The 6433-nt window shown below is 40.3% G+C and overlaps 1 protein-coding gene across 1 annotated transcript in view; it reads left to right on the top strand.

The window, feature by feature from the left end:
• The first annotated feature begins 1360 nt into the window (after nt 1–1360).
• Nucleotides 1361–6433, top strand: part of basp1 (brain abundant, membrane attached signal protein 1) — a 63502-nt gene continuing 58429 nt past the window's right edge. The window contains exon 1 of the mRNA XM_080439133.1: nt 1361–1472. The gene's annotated coding sequence lies outside the window, so the exon portion shown is untranslated. The remainder of the gene's footprint in view (nt 1473–6433) is intronic.

Raw genomic sequence — 6433 nt, 5'->3', positions numbered from 1 at the left:
TTGCACTGTGTAAGTCCGGTGGTTCTCAAAGTGGGGTACGGGGACCACCAGGGGTCCTTGGGGGCGTTCCAGGGGGTCACCCAGGACCCTCAGGTGTTACAGCATCACAATCTGTTTAACCACTTGAACCATAGTACCGTATACTATACAGTATGTTTACAGTATGTTTTTTTAAATAGCAGATCTATAAGCTCACAATGTGTCGCTTGTAGATCTGCTATTTTCACACTGAAAGAAAGATAACATTTGTATGTATTTATATGATTTGATTTTGGTAAAATAATTTGATGTATTTATATGATTTGATTTTGGTCAAATAAATACAAGTAAACACAATATAACTTAAACCCAGGATAAACACACACAAGCATAATGAAACACTTATTTCCAATGTGGTCCTGCACCATAAAATTATAAATACATAGTTCATTGAACATTTTAATAATAAATACATATATTCATTGGACATTTTAACGACATCAATCTTCTATGGGGATCTCTGGCACAAAATATGTTTTAATATATAATTTGGCCTGTGACCCCCATCTGAAAATAATATGCATGTTGTTAATTTTATTTGAGGGTCCTTGACATGAAAATGTTTGAGAACCTTTGGCACAGGCTGAATAGATGTCTATTGATTAGTGTTCACACAGATCAATAGCTGCTATAACAACTGTCTGTGGTTTTAGTATTATAATAGGGCCGCTAGAGGGCGCACTGGGAAGCAGAAAATGGAGAGGAAATGTACTGTATTATCACTAAAACGAGCGCAATGGGTAAAATGTCCATTTGCCTTCTCAATGCACCAGTAGAATGTATATAAATTACATACATTCTACCGGCATTTTCATGTCAAGGACCCCCAAATTAATATGCATTTGTCCGCGTACCTCCATCTGAAAATATCTTGTGTCAGGGACCCCCACACAAGATTTGTGTTGTTAAAATATTCCAGAATATTCAAATATTATGTTCCCCTATTTCCCCTCCAAGATTGTATTTGAAAATAGCAGATCTACAAGCTCACACCATGAGCCCACAACACATTGTAATTCAACTATGAATATGAACAATTGCAAATAATCAAATACCACACGCTCCACCTGTTTTATGTTTTATGATATAGCCTATTCAATATTAATATTGTATTGGCAATACTGTGAACACAACCTAATGAGTGAGAATCACACACAACTGGAGCGCGCGCGCGCGCGTGTGTGTGTGTGTGTGTGTGTGTGTGTGTGTGTGTGTGTGTGTGTGAGTGACTGTGCGCGCGTGCGTGTGACTGTGCGCGCGCCCGCGTTGCAGCGCTCGCCAGACAGAAACGGCGTCTACCGTAATAACGCAACAGAGGCGCAAGAGACCTCGCCGCCGCGCGCACAGAAGCTTCGAAGCCGCAAAAAAAGCAGACATACAGGCAAGCCACTTAAAACTACGAGAAGGATTAAAACTTCACCCCTTATTCAACGGTAAGAACGAAATAATACCCTTTGTTTTGACACCATCAAGGTCCGAATTTTGGGGTTTTGTAAACTAGGGAGAACGGGGTTTTTTAAACGGCTTGAGTGATTGATTTTCATGCACGGGAGCGCACGTTGGGTAATAATTAGGCTTCAGACAGAGAGAGAGAGAGAGAGAGACAGACAGACAGACAGACACACAGGGCATGTTAAACAAAAGACGCACACGCACACACATCAGGAAAACAACAACATGAAAACATAAACCCAGGGAATCATTCATTCATAAATGTTGTTTATAAATCGTTTGTAATATGGACCAAATTCTAGTCTCAAATTTGGAGCGCGCGACCATAAAGGGGTGTGTACTCTCGCGCACTCTCAGGCTACACACTGTATGTGCTCATCTCCTTTTAAAAAAACATATATTTATTATTTTTGCATCATTTTGATCACAGTGTCTGTGTGTTAAAACAGCATTTAGAAGTGATTCTAACACAGTAAAAATCGTCAGTGTCCATTTAAAACTCCACAACTCTGAAGAGGCTTGTGGCCAAATGGAACCAAATGGACCCGTAAGGGTCCATTTGGTTCCATTTGGTTCCATTTGGGCACAAGCCTCTTCGGAGTTAAATGAACACCCATGGATTCACATTTTATAGGTTAATGAGAGTGTGGAATTGGATGGGAAAAGCAGCATCTGTTTTTTTTAGGTCAAGTGGGTGTCTGGTATAATGTATAGGCTGCTGCACTGCACTATATATGGAAACTGTCAATCTCAATGTGTATCCCTCCTGTCGGCAAGCATCGCTGTAGCTCACCGAAAAGAAGGAGCTGATCTTTAGATTAATGAGCCAATTAATGATCATTAACAATTGACCCAAACCAGATCGGAGTGTAAAATTGGCCGTTTTTTTTTGCAGAAGGAAACCGCATCATGCAGAAATAATGAAGAATAGGCTATTCTCTCTCTCTCTCTCTCTCTCTCTCTCTCTCTCTGCTCCACCTTCTTTGTCTGTGCGTGGTGGTGGTGGTGTGACGCGCGTGCACGCCTTTACGACTGACTGCGTGCACGCCGCGCGCATTGCAAACCCACTGGATTATGTCACACACGGATACATAATTGATCTCGTATTTTTCGTGTGTGTGTGTGTGTGATTTTTTAAAATATATTATTTTATATCAATAATAAATAATCTAGTCATCCAAAAGCCATTTTTAGGAGATCAAGGAGAATTGTGATAAAATGGGATTTTTAAAAGAGTCAGAAGGAATAAAGCATCCTTAGAATAAACTTCCATCACTAGAGACTGCCATGGGCTTTCTTTGTTTGGCCGTGACGCATGCGCAGTGGCTGTAGGGTGTGGATGGCTGGCTGGATGGATGCCGCTTATTATCAACGGGGAAACAGTTTGATCCTGAACACCTTGAAAATGTTTATTCCTTATAGCTATATATATACGCCGTTTATTTGGTAAAAAATAGGAGGAGGAGAGAGAGAGAGAGAGAGAGAGAGAGAGAGAGAGAGAGAGAGAGAGAGAGAGAGAGAGAGAGAGAGAGAGTGTGTGTGTGTGTGTGTGTTTGTGTGTGTGTCAAATGTTTATTCTGAGGAGAAATAGAAATATAACCCGTTTATTTGGTTTTATTGCCATACAGAGTCCTATTTTTTGGAATATAATTCTTTATATATGCTGCTGTTAAATTATTATTTTAATAGCCTATTATATTATTTTAATTTACATTTAGGGGGGAGTGTTTGATGTCAACACAACAAAGCAAGGGTCGCTACTTCATTGAGCTTGTAATCAGATGTGATAGAAAAAGTACTAATTTTTTTTGACTTAAGTAAGGATAATTCCTTTAACAGGTCCGTTCATGAAAGTCCTTGCGGTCTTGTTTCCAATGAGGGCCTGTGAGCAATTAGGGGTTAAGAGTCTTGCTCAGGGACAAATTTCATTTTACCGATACATTTGCTGGCCTGGAATCGTACCTGGGGCAACCAAAAGTATTGGCATCAAAATGTACTTAAAGTACCAAAAGTAAAAGTACTCATTATGCAGAACATCCTGTTTCACAAGGTATATGTATAAAATGTATTAAAATCTTTTGAAAATAGCAGATCTACAAGCTCACAATGCGTTGCGTTGTGAGCTTGTAGATCTGTTATATTCAAATGACCGAAATGTATAGGGCTGAAGTGGATAATGTATGTTTTGTAATAATAATCAAAATCTACAAAGTAACAAGTAATTAAAGTTTTCAAATATTTGTAATAGAGTAAAAAGTACAATATTTGCCTCTGAGATGTAATGGACTAGAAGTAAAAGTACTGAAAATGGGAAATACTCCACTAAAGTAAAAAATACCTCAACATTTTACTTAAGTACTTAGTTACTTTCCACCACTGCCAAGCTCAGTATAATGAAGCTGAAAGCTGTCGCCTTCATGGACAGACGGAGCATATGGTTATTATTTGGGGAAAATACACAATTATCTGGACAAAACAGAAGCTCTATAATGTTCTTATAGCTTAGGAATGCTATTCACATATGATTATTGTATTGTTATTAAGCTTTTTGGTGTTGTTTTGGATTCAGGATAGATGGGCACTATTGGACATCTGGGTACCTCGATTATTTTGTCCCAAAATGCAGGGGGAAAAAAAAGAAAAAAAAGTAAGTAATGTAAAGTATACATGATGTGAACATGCATGGTTACGTCATTATTAGACTTCATTTTATCCTTCTTGTTTATGCCCCAAAACGACTGGATATACATTGTAGAAATATTAGACCTTAATTGTCGAATGTTTAAGCATGTTCTAATCATGTATACTTTACTTTACTTAAAAAACATGTTCCAAATAGTTTATTTTATAACATTTTGGAAAAAAATAGCCAATTTAACACTTTGGTGCCCACACTTCCTTGGTGCCCACCTATCCTGTTACCGTTCTTATAGCTTAGGAATGCTATATTCATATGATTGTATTTGTTATTAAGCTTTTTGGTGTTGTTTCTGGTGATAAAGCTCTAAGCAGCAGTCTGAATGGACTTGCACCTGCGTCTCTATCTCTCTGATTGTGATGTCGGCGAGAGAGACACTGCGGAGTGTAGCTTTATTATGAGGCTGAAGCGTCGCTTTGATTCAGTGGCAACAAGACGAACCCGGTGACTCACTGCTCTCTGTGTGTGTGTGTGTGTGTGTGTGTGTGTGCGCGTGTGTGTGTGTGTGTGTGTGTGTGTGTGTGTGTGTGTGTGTGTGTGTGTGTGTGTGTGTGTGTGTGTGTGTGTGTGTGTGTGTGTGTGCCAGTTCTCAGAGGGAAGTGATTAAGACAGAACAACTTAATGTCCTCTTTGCTGAAGTGCTACACCATAGGATTACATGATGCAGGCTTTACTTAAAGGATATGATTATGTGCAGAATTACTTTTTGTAGAATAGCCTACGTCCTTTAAACCCATTTAGACCTGAGGCCGATTCTAAAAAAAATACGCCCCAAAAGGGGTTCCCGTCCTGAAAGGTATAGTATAGTTATATGGTATAGTTACAAAATGGGTTAAATCAAGTCAAACTGCAGCAACCTATGAATGCACCATTGATCTATTCTGTGCTTTTAAGAAACAATGTTATTGACACAAATGTATACACTGTATTGAGTTTCTGTATGTTCACAGGTACAGTACACCACACACCACGCACACACCACATACGCACGCACGCACGCACGCACGCACGCACGCACGCACGCACGCACGCACGCACGCACGCACGCACGCACGCACGCACACACACACACCTGTGGCTCACCAATAGTAGGCCTAATAGTAGGCCTATACCCTACACTAACATACAGTACAGTATACTGTGTGTGTGTGTGTGTGTGTGTGTGTGTGTGTGTGTGTGTGTGTGTGTGTGTGTGTGCGCGTGCGTGCGTGCGTGTGTGTGTGTGTGCAGGTGGAAGTGGGGTCTATTGTGAATTAACCCCTTAAGCCTTATATACTTTGTCATGCAATTGAAAGTGGTGAAATAATAGATGCATCCACCAACAGCAATGCCACTGTAATACTGTAATAGAATCAGTTCCCTTCCTGTTGACTGCAAACGTACCGTAATCTGTGAAGCATTATTGAAGTACCGTACTGTATCAGCAGACACGGAATGAGGAACTGATTCTGATGGGGAAACAAAAGCCGTCAGTATACTGCAATGAACTGTCCCTTGAAAACAACCATAATATGTTCATAATGAAACAAACACCACGCTGGCCACGCCCCTTTCTGGACAGAAAGACTGATAGAGAGAGAGACAGTACACCGAAAATAGCAAATCTACAAGCTCACAGCCCGTCGCAATGCGACGCTACGCAGCGACACCAAATCCATTTGGTTCCATTTGTACTCTCTTCTGAGTTAAATTAACACTGATTTTTGACTGCAGGCAACAGCAACCTTGGAAAATTAATCAGATGTTTATCTACGTTCTCGGCTTGTAATGCCTGTTGCAGATATGTTTAAATTGATTAGTAAGGCCTTAAGATGCCCTGTGTGTGTGTGTGTGTGTGTGTGTGTGTGTGTGTGTGTGTGTGTGTGTGTGTGTGTGTGTGCGTGTGCGTGCGTGCGTGCGTGCGTGCGTGCGTGCGTGCGTGCGTGCGTGCGTGCGTGTGTGGGGGGGTCTCATTACCAACACGACTTGAGACCTAATAGTTTAGTGGTTTAGTACAATAATTACTTTTTTCGTTTCAATATGTTTTAGTAGACGACACACCACCAACACGGAAACACATACGGCACAACACAACGTCACATAACAATACTATAACGTCACAGGAGCAAAAGAAAGACAAACCATAAAATACTTATTCACACCAAATACAGTATATAATAATCATTGCAATATTGCTGCCAATTACATCTCCCCCATATACTGTATACAGCTCAGCCTTATGTATCCTTTTTCAGAGGTGTAACA

This window comes from Gymnoscopelus braueri, assembly GCF_963280865.1.
Source record: "Gymnoscopelus braueri genome assembly, chromosome: 10".
NCBI lineage: Eukaryota > Metazoa > Chordata > Actinopteri > Myctophiformes > Myctophidae > Gymnoscopelus > Gymnoscopelus braueri.
Note: the sequence above shows the minus strand (reverse complement) of the source record. Positions and strands in the feature narration are given on the sequence as shown.